The sequence below is a fragment of the Rhinopithecus roxellana genome, chromosome 1, assembly GCF_007565055.1.
Source record: "Rhinopithecus roxellana isolate Shanxi Qingling chromosome 1, ASM756505v1, whole genome shotgun sequence".
Classification (NCBI taxonomy): Eukaryota; Metazoa; Chordata; class Mammalia; order Primates; family Cercopithecidae; genus Rhinopithecus; species Rhinopithecus roxellana.
The window spans coordinates 22777871-22794787 of NC_044549.1; the positions used below are offsets into that span (position 1 = coordinate 22777871).

The window sequence follows — 16917 nt, forward strand, 5'->3', positions numbered from 1 at the left end:
GTTAGCCAGGATGGTCTCGATCTCCTGACCTCGTGATCCGCCCGTCTCGGCCTCCCAAAGTGCTGGGATTACAGGCTTGAGCCACCGCGCCCGGCCAACAATCTTCCTTTTAATGCTAGTGGCACATAGTGACATAAAAATAAAATTTTGCTTTCTGGTGGGACATGAATAATAAAAGTATTTTAAAAGTTGTTTTAATCAAGGCTTCACTATTCAGAAAGTATTCATAAACTGGCACCAGAAAGTTTTCCAAAATCACTAGCTAGTTGTTAGTGGCCACAGAACCTAGATGAGAATAAAAATAATGTCTAAACACAACCGAAACCAGAGGAATCTTTTTGTTGTTGTTCAGGAGGAGACAGCATCCCCTTTGAAATACTTGGAAGGTTCTCCTAATTAATGTGGCAGTACATAGGTGTCATTTCTGAGCCAGATGGTTACTCTAGATGTAGAATTTTGTCAAGTCTTCATTTCATGCCATGTGAAAATCCAAATGCCACCACTTCAAGATTTTCTGTTACCAGAGTCCTTACATTCTTGTGGTCACCTATGACTCTAAAATGCTCTTTCCTCTGAATGCATTGGCTTGAATCATGAATCTATTGCTGTCTGTATTTTCTGTTTTTGTTCTGCCAAACCAATTGTGAACTTCCTTTCCACAGATTTCTGCCATCATAAAGCATGTGCATCAGAATTGCAGATTTTATTTATGTATAAGGTATAGCCTAGGACTTGGCAGAGGTGGAGGATCCTGTTTCATGACGCTAAAATTGGGGGAGACCGAAGACCTGATAATACCCATTAGGGAGGCGGGTGGAAAATACTTGTATTTAAGTATTAGTTAAAATTTTTGTTTGGTTTTTGGAGCTGCTTTACATGATATTTTGTTAAAATTTCACTTTCCAATAGTTTATTATTAGTGTATGGAAATACTATTGATATTTAAAAGTTGACCTTGTAGGCTGAGGTCTTGGTAAATTTACTTACTAGTTTTAGGACCCTACCCCCAGCCCCACTGTTTAAAAAAGATTCCTTCAGATTTTCTATGTAATCATTTCATTTGCAAACAGAGATGGGTTTTTTCCTTTTTTTTTTTTTTTTTTTTGGTTTCAATTTGTATGCCTTTATTCTTTTCCCTTGCTTATTGCACTGGCTAGAACATACAGTACAGTACTAAATATGCGTGGTGAGAGTGGAAACCCTTGGCTTGTATCTGATCTTAGAAGAAAAGCATTCAGTCTCCACCATTAAGTATGATGTGAAAATTTTATAGATTCACTCTATCAGGTTAAGGAAGTTCCCTTCTATTCCTAGTTTACTGAGACTTTCATCATGAATGACTTTTGAATTTTATCAGATACATTGATATGATCATGTGCTTTTTCTTCTTTAGCTTGTTAATATAGTGTATTACACTGGTTGGTTTTCAAATATTGAATCAACCTTGCACTTTTGGGATAGACCCCACTTGGTAGTAGTGTACTACTCTTTTTGTATATTGGTGTTTGATTTGGTAATATTTTATATATTGACCTATAATTTTCTTTTCTCATATTGTCTTTGTCTGGTTCTGGCATCAGGGTAAAGCAGGCCTTACAGGATGAGTTGAGAAGTGTTCTTTCAATTTTTTGGAAGATACTTATAGAATTAATGTTATTCTTCTTTAAATCTTTGTTTGCATTCATCTGTGAAATCATTGGGTTTGGAGCTTCATTTTAGGGAAGTATATAAAGTGTAAAATCAATTTCTTTATTAGATATGGGAACATCCAAATTATCTATTTCATATTAGGTGAGTTGTGGTAGCTCATGTTATTTAAGAAATTGGCCCATTCCATTCAAGTTGTCAAATTTATGTTTGTAGTATTTTCTTATCATCATTTTGGTACCTGCAAAGTCTTTAGTAATATCTGCTATTTTGTCCTTGTTATGGACAATTTGTATCTTCTTTCTTTTTTTGTGTTAGCTTGGTTAGAGGTTTATCAATTTTATTGTTTTCAATAAATCAATTTTTGGTTTTGTTAATTTTCTATGTTATTTTTCTGTTTTCAATTTTACTGGTTTCTACACTTATTTTTATTATTTCCTTTCTTCTGCTTGCTTTGGGCATATTTTGGTCTTCATTTTCTAGTTTAACATAGATACTTAAATTGTTCACTTGAGAAATTTCTTTTCTTCTAGTAGAAGTATTGAATGCTATTAATGTCTCTTTAATCACCACCTTCACTACATCTGACAAATTTTGATATGTTGAATTTTCATTGTCATTCAGTTCATAAGATTTTCCAATTTCCCTTATGACTTCCTTTTAGATCTATGAATTATTTAGTAAAAGGTAAAAGATTTATATGATTTGAAGAGAAACCAGAGCATATCTATTAATTATTTAGAATTGTGTTATTTAATTAAAAGGGATTTGGAGATTTCCTAGTTATCTTCCTGTTACTGAGTTCTAGTTTAATTGCACTGTGATCAGAGAACACATCTTGTATTGTTTTATTTTTTTAAAAAAATGAATAATAAATTTGTTAAGGTTTTTGTTGACTTAAGGTATGGTCTGCCTTGGTTTATGTGCCCTTGAGTAGAATGCATATTCTTTTTGTCGGTGGGATGTTTTATAAATGTTAACCAGCTCATTAGTTAACAGTGAGTTGTTTTTCCATATTGTTGTTGATTTTTATCTACTTGTTCTATCGACTACTGAGTGAGAGTGTTGAAATCTCCAACGGCAATTTTAATTCTGTCAATTTTTGTCTCATGTGTTTTGCGGCTCTGTTGTTGGGTAATAAATGGTTAAGATTGTTAAGTCTCTTGATGAGTTCCTCCTTTTGTCACTAAGTAGTGTCCCCTGTTATCCCTGAAAATCTTTCTTAGCTCAAAGCTTTTTTCCTTCTGAAGACCAATATGATATATAGCCAATCCTGATTTCTTTTGATTAGTATTTAGGTGTTACATTTTTTCTATCCTTTTATTTCTACTTTACCTGTATCATTACATTTAAAGTATAGATTGATTGTAGCAAATAGTTAGGTCTACTTTTGGACATTCTGAAATATGCTTTTTAATTGGTGTATTTGCATCATATGTACTTTTAATTTAATTATTTATATGTTGGGATTTAGGTCTACTACTTTATTTACTTTTAAAATCTTGGTTTCTTCTCATTTTTGTTCCACTATTTCCATCTTCTTGACTTCTGTTGTGATATTTGCATACGTTTGGATGATGATGTGTCTAGGCATAAATTCCTTTTAGTTTATACTATTTTGGAGTGCAATGAACTTGAATTCTTAAGTTCACATCTTTTTCCACATTTAGGAAGCTTTTAGCCATTATTTATTCAAAATTTTTTTCTGCACTCACTCTTTGTCCTCTTCATTTGCTATTAATATATCAATGACATGAATGTTAGATCTTTTAGTATGGCCCCACAAGTCTCTGAGACTTTGTTTATCTTTTTTAACATCATTTTTCTTTTTGTGTGTGTGGCTTAGATAATTTCTAGTAATCTATCTTCAAGTTCACTAAAGCTTTCCTCTGTCACTTTCATTTTGTTATTGAGCTCATCGAGTAACTTTTTAATTTCATTGTTATACTATTTGGTGCTAAAATTTTTGTTTGGTTCTTTATTATATATTCTGTTTATACGCTGAGACTTTTTATCTTTCTGTTTGTTTCCTGAATGCTTACCTTATTTCTTGGAGCATGGTTATGGGAGCTGCTTTATAGGCATTATTAACAATATCAAGATATCCAGGTAATTTTGAAATTAGCATATATGAATTGCCTTTTACTTTGCAAGATGTTGACATTTTCCTCCCATTTTGTGTATCAAATAATTTTGGATTATATCCTGGATATTTTGAATATTTTGAATACTTCATTATGTGACTGTAGATCTGGTTTATTTTCTATTTTTTTTTTTTTTTAATGTTCATTTTAGGTTCAGGGATACATGTGCAGGTTCATTATATAGGTAAAATTGCTGTCATGGGGGTTTGGTGTACAGATTATTTCATCACCCAGGTAATAAGCATAGTAACCTGATATGTAGTTTTTCCATCCTCTCCCTCCTCCTACCCTCCACTTTCAAGCAGCCATATAAAGAATAAAACACTGATGAATACAGCTAACCATGGAGTTGAAAGGTCTCCACAATGAGAATTATAGAACACTGCTAAAAAAAAATTAGAGATGACACAAACAAGTGGGAAATCATTCTGTACTCACGGATGGGAAGAATCAGTGTTGTTAAAATGGACATACAGCCAAAGCAATTTATAGGCCTTGTTTAAATCTTATGGAAAATAGTTTTCTTTTAGTTGGACAATTAAACTGGTCATGTTCAGGTTCTTAACCACCTTTCTGTAGACATTGGTTCTATGCCTGCATCTTTCTGCTTGAATTGTAGGTGAGACATACAGACTGGAAAATATACAAAGTAGAAAAGCCTAATGTACCTACATTACACAGTATAATTCCCTCCTGGTATCTATCTTCTTTTGGTCATGCTACAGTGACGTCAACTTGTTGTTTCTTAAATTTTATCCAGACTTTATGATTGTTATCTGTGGAATGATTTATCTACCATAAGTTACTCTGCAAATATCAAAACCAGAACTGCTAAATATATGTATTCATTTGCTTATCTACCACCTGGATTTATAATATGTAAATATTTTGTCATTTTTTTCATTTTATTTTTGAAAATAAAATCTTATAGAATTGAAGTCTCATCTGTGTTATTTTTCATAGCTCATTCTGTCTTCTTCCCCATGGACAACCAATATTTTAAGATTGGTGAAGAACCTCCCTGCTCATGTTTCTGTACACTTACTGTCCATATGTATCTTTATATAAAATACATGTACATAAATTATTTTATGCTATGTTATTTTGCAACATTTTAATATTTTCCAGGTCAGTTTATATTGTAGATCTAATTTATTCATTCAAACTACCAGATTATGATTTTAAAGCTGTTAGTAGTTTTCTCTGTTGCTCTAAGGGTGGAGCCGTAATTTATCCTTGGGCAAGATTGTGTTTTACTTTTGGGCAAAACTCTAATGTCCCCTTCCAGTTATCCATAGGTAAATCTAAAATGCCATTCTGTATTGGAAAAGTTAGGAATAAAGAAAAATTCAACTGTTCTGTTATAGGAAACCTTGACTCTTGTGGGCAGAGTGGCATCCCTACACATTTTATGGTTTCATGTTGATTAAGCAGGGGGAGCCATGAAAGGTAATGGTCCTTTTAGAATGCTTCTGTCTATGGGAAGGAACCTGTTGGCAGTGAGCGTCAGCATTAAGGAGGATGAAGATCAGGTGAGAGACTTCCAGTGAGAAGATATGACCAATTGTATTTTGGAGGAGAAATAACTAACTTCATTTTTAAGCTTTCTGTCTCTGACTCCCCATTTCCCCTTATAATGCCCCAGTCTTCAGTAAAGTATTATTGAACACTGTGGTCTGGACTTTGGAGAGCTGCAGCAGCAGAGATCTGTGGAGCAGCTGCCTGAATTGACAATGGATATCCAACAACCTACACAGAGTTGTGGAACATGTACATGCAATCACTGAAACCCTTAAAAACACCTGGAAAGGGAGCCCTAAAAAGACTGGATATGAATGTTGTACAAGTGGAATGGGAGATTTTGACTATCATATTTGGGGAGTAATGGGAAGAACACTGCAGACTTGTAAGATGCTTAATAAAAGGATAGAAAAATTGATTCCCCCCAATAGTACAAAACAACCATCACCAAAATCATTCTCATCATTTAATTTCATTTGACAACTTTAGAATGCTCGACACAATGCTTCAATTACAGCAGGCCTTTCTACAAGTGAATTTTCCATACAAGTATGAAATTAACAATGCTTCACTCCCTTAATGAGTTCAAGTTCTGGGTAGAGGAAACACACCCATACTCAATAGACATTCATGGCCAACTGAAGACCCCAAATTGTCTTAAAAAATATAGTTCAGTGGGAAGAAAGACATGCTTAATTTCCAAGTATCCTTTAAATCGGAAAATACATTTTTTTAACTTAAATGAACTGTAAGCACTTTGTCCTGAATTCTACAGGAATTGTTTTCTACTAATTATTCTTTAATGTATATGTTTAGTGCCCATGTTCACATTTTTCAGGATACTTCTGAGAGTCCTAAAGCCCTGTAAATTTATTACTAAGAAATAACCAAAACAGCCCTCAAAATAGTGGTTTTCACTTTTATTTTAAATCAAATAAAATGCTCTTTATTCAAGGATTTTTAGAATCATTAGTCTCCTTTTTCTTCAAATGTCCATGGTATTCGTGTTAATTGAATCAGGTCCTTCTTTCTCAATGTTTCTAAAAATTTTCCTCTCAGAGAAGAGATGCACGTTTTTCTCAAATGATAATGTTATTTATATTTACAATTACTCACAGAAAATCTGGTTATAGACTCCATTGCCAGATTGTTTATTAATGAGTAGATTTTGAGAAAAAATATTTTATTACCATTTTTATGTCTTAGGGACCTCATCATTGAAGCTAAACTTCTAATCTTCCTTACAACATAAAGATAATTTTACTTATTGGAAGCTTAAGTACCTAAAATTTATATTTTGACAATTGTCTTGCAGTTTATAAATATGATAATAAAGAAAGCTATACCAGGATGGTTTAAACTCTTTAACTTAAAAATGATAACTGTGAGACTTCTTGGTATGCTCTGGATGACATTCCAGTTGTTTTTTTGTGTTTGTAGATATAAGTCAAGGATCCCTAAGTTATTCTAAAGTCATGCCCATTGTTCCTCAAGTCTTGGCTTCTGATAATGTCTTGATTTGCTTGAAGTACAGTTGGTTGGTTTATTAATCTCCTTATTGTTAAGATGATTCAATTAAAAATGTCCCAGTCATTTGACAACTTAATCAAATAACTTCAGACAAAGATAACATTCTCATGAAAATAACTCAGAGTGATTAAATGTAGAGGGACTGAGTAGCCCCTTCATATAAAGTCATCGTGGGAGATCTCTAGATAGAGGATATTTCAGGTGGGATCTAAATGTCAAGCATGACGTGGTCTCTCAAGAAAAAACATAAGAAAAAGCATCAGGAAGAAGGAAGCAGAAAACACAAAGGCCATCAGGTAGGAATAAGCTTTGTTTGCTTGAGGAATGACAAGGAGACCAGTGAGATGACTAAGGTGGGAGAAGTCACCAATGCAATAGGAAAAATGAGCAGGGCCAGATTACACTCAGCCTTGCAAGCTGCGAGGATTATTTTGTTTTATTATTTTATTTTATTTTATTTTACTTATTTTTGAGATGGAGTCTCACTCTGTCACCCAGGCTGGAGTGCAGTGGTGCTATCTCAGCTCACTGCAACCTCCACCTCCCAGGTTCAGGTGATTTTCCTGCCTCAGCCTTCCGAGTAGCTGGGACTACAGGGGCCTGCCACCATGCCCAGCTAATCTTTGTATCTTTAGTAGAGATGGGATTTCATCATTTTGGCCAGGATGGCCTCGATCTCTTGACCTCATGATTTGCCCACCTCAGCCTCCCAAAGTGCTGGGACTACAGGTGTGAGTCACTGCACCTGGCTGGAGTTCTGATTTTATAAGCATGGAATCACATGTCCAAGATATGGTTGAGTAAAAAAACTATATTTCGAGCAGCCTGAATAGAAAGATCCCCTTAATATAAAATTATATATTCATTTTCATATGTGTCTGTAGGCACAGAGATACATTGGGGCCTATGTTCAGAGAAACACTAACATTGGAAATATCTGACTGCTGGACTTCAGGTGACAATTATGTTTCTTTTGTATTTTTCTGCACTGCTTGAATTGTTTACTAAAGCAACAAAGCCATATCAAGTATGCATACATAAAAAAAATGAGCCATGGTCCTCTTCGACTAAGATTTAATGTTAAGACAACATTGACATTATTGTGGCCTCCAAACTCACACAAGATAGAAAAAAATGGAATTATAAAGAAAAGTTTGTTGGATTTTATTAATAAATGTAATAATAAAATAACCTATGCTTTTTGGGGGAGTTTTCAATGATTATGGAAGATACAAAAAGCACCAAGAAACCTAGAGTGCACAGAACATGAACAATCAAGAAAATCCCCTTATTATGTACCAAAATAGAATTCCCCACATACAATTGGTATTTCCCTCAACTTCTGGAAAGTGAAAAATGAATAGGAGGACATTAAGCTGACAGAAGGAAGAAGGTGGAAAAAGGGTAAATAGTATTCACATTACACATTAATTCAGTTACTCATTCCTTTGATACAGATTTTAAAATAATCTAAATAAACAAGGGTTGTGTGCAAGACATCTGTTTGAATTAGATTCTCATGGGTGTAAAAATAAAACACGACCACAAAGGGAAGCAGGCAGGGCTGAAAGACAGCACAGAGGCTACTAGCTTCATAACAGAATAGTCAGACTTAGGGTTTCCATACTCCACCAAAAAATACGTGGGAAATCTTCTTTTTGCATCTACTTCTCCCATCAAAATCTTCCCATTGCTTTGTTTTATGTCACTCTTATTTTTACTTGTACATATTCACCTTTTGTTATATCCTCATATTTCTGTGGTGTCTGTGGAGTCCTGCTTCAGAGGATTCACTTGAACCAGCTTTGAATTTGCATGTAACTACCTATTGTCATAATTCCATGGAAAACCACTAGGAGAGTGTTATTATTCCAAAACTGGATTACTTCCATAAATAATCGAATGAGAACTTCATTTTTTTTTCTGCCTATGAAAGCCACTTGAGTTCCATTCCATTTATGGGAAAAAAGGCTTTTCTGTTTCTATTGAATTAAGCAAATGACTGTCTTTTGGCAAGGAAAGAAGAAAAGCATTAATCATTTCCAGTTCACTATATCAGGATGTTTACTCACAAAAGACAAAGATTCAATTATATCTTTCTTATTATGACCTCCAGGGATTTTTCTCAATGTGACAATTCTATAACTCTTCAGAAGAGGTTATTTATGGATATATCCTACTTAGAAGAATAGAATGTGTGCAATAGCATAAGAACACTTTGACATCACTTTCAGATAATCTGATGCCTGCATTGGTCTACCATGACTAGAGGCATTTGTTTGTAATAATAAATAAAGTCTGATGGTGGTCCTTGAGGATGCTGGTTGCTTTTTACCCTCTCCCCAATCACCATCCCTCTGAATGTAGTAGACTATTGCTAGGATTGGATCTTATCTCTGGCCATATTGAAATCTACCTCCCAACTCTTCAAACTTAGCTCTCTCCTTCCATCATGTAGGATTGCACCTGACCTTTTGCCCACCTGGGTTTCATGGGCTTAGACTTCACTCCTAATTCTTGACTGAGTAGCTGCTGCAGTTGGCTTGGCAACCATTGTCAACAGAGTTCCCCCTCAGGCTCTGTCTCAGCAATAGTGTAAGTAGCACTGAGGCTGGCACCTAGACTATGGTGGGCTGATTCATAGAGACTGGGTTGGACTGAATGGAGAAGAGATAAAACTGTGAGAAAGAGAGTGAAAAACATGAAAATCCATGAGTCAATATGTGAGTATGAAGAAGACAAAAGCCCATATTTGTGAAGAGCTACACTGCTCACCAGTGACTTTCCATAAATACCTATCCACCTCAGCATTGAGATGAGATAGAATTTTCTCATCAAATGCTGCAGATGTTAGCTGAGTATGTCTTTTTCTTAGCCAGTTCTGACTACTAGTTAAAAATATTCAAAGGGGCTGTTATGTGAAATTATTGTTTAGCATTTCTATTTGCAGAGCCTATTTTAAGGAGGTTAAATCACTTTTTAATTTAACTAGTTAGGCTCCTATTGGATAGTGATGAAGTACCTTGACTACATTCTGGAACTAGGCATAATCTTCAGTAAACTGATATTAATGTATTTTCTTACTTTTAAATTATTTTCATAAAAAGTTTATTTAAACACAAACAATGTAACAAAGCTTTCTAAAAATAAAATATTTAAAGTAATATATATACTTTTAAATATAAAATTGCTTACCTTTGTCATTAATTTGTAACTTCTGGTAAACATAGCTTAATTTAACCTTGGCTTTATTCTTAGGTTTTGATTGAATGCTTCTTTTATCTTACCCTGGATCATTTCATAAAGTTGTTACATGGACTTCTGGGCTTACACAAGTTATATTAAAAGCCACTGTAGTCTCTCAGAACTGGCATCACACATCAACTTCCAAATAAGGGATTTTTTTTGGTCTGTCTTCTTTCGTAAGTTTCTGTTGAAATCTTTCCTTTATATAACAGAAGAAGTGAAAAAGGGAGAAAAACATGAAGGGCATTTTATGCTGAAAGCACAAAAACTGGGTTTTTATCTAATCATGTGGAAGTATTTTTTCTCTCTGGTGTTAAATAAATGAGAAATATATAATTTCCATTGATTTATAATTGAAAACTGGTAGCTATATATTATTCAAAATTGAAACATACTACAAGTCGTTGCTTTTTTTGTAATATTGTTCTTGAAAATGTATTCTCAAGTTGGTGGTGTGAATTCAAACAATACATATGCAAAAATAGAAAAAGAAACAAAAATGCCCAGACTTTCCATTTGGTGGTTAGAACATATGCTTGACCTCTACCACAAACGAGTGTGTCTATCCATACATCACTGGGCCGTTTCAAAGCGTTTCTAGATTTGTTGGGAAGCTTTGTCGTTGAATGTAATAAATAAAGCTCATATTTAGAGTTTAGAGTTTTTCTCTTTGCAAATAGCAAAACACACACACACACAAACCAAAAACACCAAACAAACAACCAAACAACGACCCCCCCCCCCCCCCACCTTTTTTTATTCACGGGAGGACAAAATCCTCATGTAAGAATCTCAGGAACATAAACATAAAGCTATGCACATGGGGGCATCACCAGTTATTCCTATTGCCCTTTTACTGAAGCGCTGTTATTGTCTGGGGTAAATACCTGAGGTTTATTGCCTCATGCCAAGGAAATCAAGGACGTGGGTACATGAAGGGAGGTTAAGAGTGGAAGATTAACAGGCGAAAGAAAGAATAGCTCTCTCTGCTGCAGAGAGAGGAGTCCCAGAGAAACGGGTTGCCAGTTCTGTGGTGGAATGCAATGGGTTTTATAGACGAGCTTGAGGAGGCGGTGTCTGTTTTACATAGAGCATAAAAAACTTGGCCAGACCAGGTGTGCTATTTCCATAAGGTGCAAAAAACTGGTTAGTACTAGGTGTGCCGTTTGTATAGTGTGTGATAAAGCTGGCTGCCCCACCCTAACCTCTTATTATGCTGATGGGTTCTTTGCCTGGTAGGGGCCATGTTGCCTGGTTCTTTGCTGTACATTTGGTGACAGAAAAAATAGAAGATGGCGCCTCCATGTTGAACATACTTGGTTTCCAGTTAGCCCTTTTCTATTGGCACAGCTGCCAGCATTTACCCATGCCAGCTTTCAGCTATGTCTGCAGCTCAATTTTTCAGGTTGCTCTTTGTTAGAGAAGAAATGATTTTGGGGCTGCTTAGTCTTGCCCAGAAGTCCTTTACTCTCACTATCTGCCTAAGTAATTACCTTCTATCGGCCAGGTGCAGTGGCTTACGTCTGTAATCCCAGCACTTTGGGAGGCCAAGGCAGGCGGATCATGAGGTCAAAAGATCGAGACAATCCCAGCCAACATGGTGAAACCCCGTCTCTACTAAAAATACAAAAATTAGCTGGGTGTCGTGGCATGTACCTATAGTCCCAGCTACTTGGGAGGCTGAGGCAGGAGAATCGCTTGAACCTGGGAGGCAGAGGTTGCAGTGAGCTGAGATCGCACCACTGTGTTCCAGCCTGAAGACAGAGCGAGACTCTGTCTCAAAAAACAAAAAAACAAACAAACAAAAAAAACAAAACACACATACACACAAAAATTTCTTTCCCTTTCCTGTGTCAGTGCCTTGCATTGAATACCTAGCACACCTGTATCCCTTTAATCAGTTATAATTTATATATAATCATATACACTTAAAATTATAAAAAATAAAGGTTCTAGCTTCCTTTGAGGAGTCCTCTGGATTTCCTTTTGGTCACATCTCTTAGTTACTAATCACCCTTTTCTCTGCTTTCTTCTCCTTTACCTCCAATCTAGAACCACAGCTGGGAAAAGTTGAATTGCTTCTCCCCATAGAACCTAGCACTGACTGCTCTAGTATTCTGCATGGTGGAACCTTTGAGAATATTTGGAGACAGGATGCTTGGCATGAAGGGTTGGGATCCCCAAAATAGGGGGGTCACTCCAATGGAGTTAATGTCTTATTTCCTTTTCCTGAAAGAAAATAAAAGTGTATTTACTGAAAATATTAAAAAGATCATTTATGAGCATTTTTCTTAATGGAATCAGTGAATACAATCAAAATACAATCAAAACAAGAAGTAATGGTAGGCATGTATCATTCTACGAGTGTGCATGTTTAATAAAAATATAAAAAGCAAGCAAATAAACAAAACCTACTCCAAAACTTTAACGTATTTATAGATATTTAATTATTCTTCTCTGTATCAAGCTCCTTCCTGTTCCTATCATAAATGACAACAAGGCAAATTGTTGGCTTATGCATCAGGGTATTTGTACTCTTTGTAATGACAATTTGCATTTGCTTTTTCAACACTATGGAGAGGAAATGAGCTCTTGGTGTAGTGTCCCAAGGATATGAACAATTCAGGCTAACATGCGGTAATTTTCCTTTCCGACAAATACTAAATGGAAAAGGAAACTGGAGTTGTGACTGAATGTAATGCTTGAATAAACATGTCTCCCAGTTCAGGGGTCAGTTCTTGTCATAGTCTTAATTATTATTATCAGAATTGAGTTGTGATTATTGGAGTGGAATTGTTTTAATTTTTATGTCAAGACAGCTAAAACAATCACATTCATAGCATCAAATGTCCATTTGGCAGTTTATGATTATTGTCATTTACTGTATAAATGTACTAAATTCTTTTTGAATAGATAGCCATGGCTTTTAAGATAGTTAAAGGATACTTGCTTTATTTTAATGAGAAAAGGAAAGAATGAAAGTAATTTATCTACTGATTTCTTTCAGGGTTTACAGAAAGTCAGGGCCAGGTCTTAGTAAGTTCCCTGGAGCTTACAGGGAGCCTGCTTTTTTGCCACAGTAATAAATGTTCATTACCTGAAAGCAGAAAGGAAGGCATCTCCTTCTTGAACAGTTTCTTGGTTCCTGGATTTGCTAGCATTAGAGCAGGAAGGAAGTAGCTGCCCAGATTCTAGTCTGAAGGGCTGCTGGAAAAATAGATCTTTCTTATTTCTTTGAACAAAAGAGAGAGATTCCCTGGTCAGTAGGCATAAAATTGTAGTTGCCTTTAGACTTATTCACACCAGTAAAGAAAATGGTCCACAAATATCTTCCAGCTTGTTAATGTTTACTCTGTGTGTGTGTGTGTGTGTGTGTGTGTGTGTGTTTATGTGTGTGTACCTGGGTTTATTTTCAGATCATAGTCATCAGTGTATTTTTGGAACACTAGTCTTGCAAGATGATTTCTGAAAACTGCTCTGGTCTTACAGCATTTCTCTTCTTGAAGAGTCATGATACCTAGTAACATATTAAAGGTACTGGAGAGTCTCAAAGTAAAGAAACACTTGAACTTGATTTGACCCAGAATTTCCCTAGCTTCATTTGACCATGAAGCACTTTTTCTTATAATGATTAATAATAGTTCAATTCCATAAACATATTTAAGAAATGCTGAATTAGATGATTTTTCCAAAGACATTTGAATGAACATAATACTCTAATGACAAAAGAATGTAAAAATGTAGGCAGCTGCCAGTTTCAGTATCTCTGCCGGCTTCTTTAAGCTGAGCTTAGTCAATTCTACTTCCCAAAGCCTAGATCTGCTAAAGTATTATTAGGCCCACAAACCCTGTAAAATTCTTTCTTTCTATGCAAGTAGCAGCTGATAAAGGGGCTTGCTAAGGATTTTTATTTTTATTTTTTAACCTTAACTAGAGCGTTCCTTTTCCTGTAATATGTTACCAAGCCAGTTCTATTAGGCGAGTCAATTAAATTACTTCCTGTCTCTTCTATCATCTTCTACCATCTGATACTCAGTGACGTTGGGACCAAAAAATGTACAGTTTTTTTCTAAAAACATATGCTCATCCCAGGGAAAAAAAATAGCAATGAAGAAAAAATGTTCCTCAGTTATCTGAGGATTCCAGTCCTTGGTGGTACTTGCAAACAGCAACAAGCTACATTTAACAAAACAAATCCATCTGGTGTCTTACATTACTCTGTGAATAGAAATTTGGGCTATTTTGCTCTAAGACAACAGCAAAAGGTCTGAATTTCTTTGATTTTTGCCTTACAGTGAAGAAAAAAAAAGTAAAGAAAAGCACAGAGTTATTAATTAACTTCTGTAAAAGATACTTTATTTGATTAATGGTTTACAGCTAAATTTAAATCAGGACAGATATGCTGAATAACTACATGTTTACCAAGATTATTACCAGGTGTGCTGCCGGGAATTTTATTAACCTATAGGCTACTTATGATCTCTCTTCCCTTCTACCCACTCCACAAACAAACACCAAAGAACTGGTCTACTGGAGTACGACTGAAGTCTCGACTGAGGACAAAATGTAAATAACTTTTAGTGTGTTTGAAATGAAGACAATGGATATCTTTTCCAGGTCATGGTGCACACATAGATTTTTGACTTTCTTAACAGAGCACATAACATTTGGAGTTGTCTGGATTAAATCAGATGGCAAAATCTGGTGATCTATATAATAATTCCCTTTCCCCCTTCTTTGTCATTTCAGACAAAACTCTTGTGTGGAGATCAGCTAGAAGAGGACAACTACTGTCTTAAAAGAGTGTTTCTTTTAAATCTTTTTAGTGTAGAAACGTCATAATACACATAAGTAGAGAGACTAGTATGATGGGCTTTCATGCACTAATCAATCCATTAAACAGCTGTCAACATTTTGCAGACCTTGCTCTCCCTCTTCATTCCTCCTTTTTTTCTCTTGAGTATTTCAAGCAAATCCCAGAAATCATGTCATTTTGCAGCATGCATCTCTAACTGGTGAGGCTGTTCTATTTCGTAACAAGCATGCCATTGCTCAATCTGACCATTGAAAATAATTCCTGAATTTTGAGTCTATATAAATCTCCTCTATTTTTCCCTAACTTTTACCCTAACCCAACTCTTGATCACCTCTAGGCCCTCAAAGACTCTCATTTCTAGGAATGAGTGGATCCATGAAGTGGAGGACATTTTTTCTCTTCAATCCAAGCATCAACTTAAAGTCATCACATCACTTCCAAATTTCTCTAACTCTGAACTCTGCTGCTAATACTTTAGGGCATAGTTTCAATATCCACGGATTGAGGGCAAGGCCAAGTTATTTTGGTGACAAGCCAGAGGTGAAATTCTAGAATGCATTCCGCCTAGCGTCTGCTTCCCAAGCCCTTCAGGAGGCACAGAGCAGGAAGTGGACTTAGCTGTTGGTTACAAAGCAGGATTTCCTCATAGGGAGTAGAGTGTTTTCTTTTCACAAAGATGACCTATTTATTTATATTTTCAAGTAATCTATTGCAGCCTTAGTTGTAGTGGGTCACTAGTTCATGCCTTCAATAAACTGTCATTGAGTGTTTACTGTGTGTGAGGCATTGCGCTAGTAAAGAAAGAGGATCTAAAACAAAAATCACTGCATAGAAAATAAAGTGCAGTAGGAATTCGGAAACAAGCTTTTTTACTTGAGTTCATGATGGTCAAAAGGGGCATTTGACTTGGGCCTTAAAGGACTTGTAGAATTGGACAATTAGAGAGGAAGAAAAGTCATTGTAGGGGAAGGAAAGAGAGAGCAAGGCACAAAGGTGGCAAAAGTGAAGTATGCTGAGCAAATGATAAGGAGATCAGTGTGGTGAACATGACAGTATCTTCAGGACAAACATTGTGGCTTATCGTGACCAGCTGTGCAGCTAGGTGTAGCTATTATGTAATCACCCAGTAAGGAGAGATTCCAGTAACTGCTATCAGCCACTGCTGCCAGGAACTACTAATCAGGCAGCATGTTTAGAATGTTAAGATGATAATTATTAATCAGTGACCAACCAAGAAATCTGATGCATGGCAGAGGCATCCAGTCCAATGTGATATAATAATTAATCCAACTGGATAATATTTTACCTCCGAATCCAATCTAGTGGTTGGGTCAACAGGCAAATACTCTGTTACTATGCATGTGAGAAGAAAAATAACTTTTTAGCATTCTCAGGAGGCTTGCGAAGCTCAGGCCCTGCTAAGTGAAGCCTCTTTTGTGGTGGGGCTGGATCCTCCTTAGATCTTTCGTATAACAACCTCACATGCCTTTTTATTTTCTTTCTAAGGGTCAAGACACTAAAACTATGTTGTTTTAGATAATAGCAAAATCCTCCTGACCCCAACCCCGAGCTTGTTATTGCTGTCATCCTTCAGCTAAAGAATGGACTCAAATTGGTGGTGACATGACTGATTTAGGTTTGCTCTAATATGCTCAACACTGAGATGAAATGTTCTGGATCAGAGTATAACTTTATGTCAGACTAGTCCAATGCCTTAGTCCAGGCCATGTGCCTTATGAAGCCTGAGAAAAAGTATGTTCTCACATGGACACAGGGAGGAGAACATCACACATGGAGGCCTCTCAGGGAGTTGGGGGCAAGGCGGGAGAGGCGCATTAGGACAAATACCTAATGCATGTGGGACTTACAACCTAGATGACGGATTGATAGGAGCAACAAACCACCACGGCACATGTGTACTTATGTAACAAACCTGCATGTTCTGCACATGTAGAACTTAAAGAAAAATAAAAAACAAAACAGCAAAAAGTGTGCTCTCTCATTCTCCAACAT

At 35.9% G+C, this 16917-nt stretch overlaps 1 pseudogene; it reads left to right on the top strand.

Annotated features, from left to right (window-relative positions):
• Positions 1 to 5233: 5233 nt before the first annotated feature.
• LOC104654242 overlaps positions 5234 to 16917 on the top strand; it is a 70019-nt pseudogene continuing 58335 nt past the window's right edge.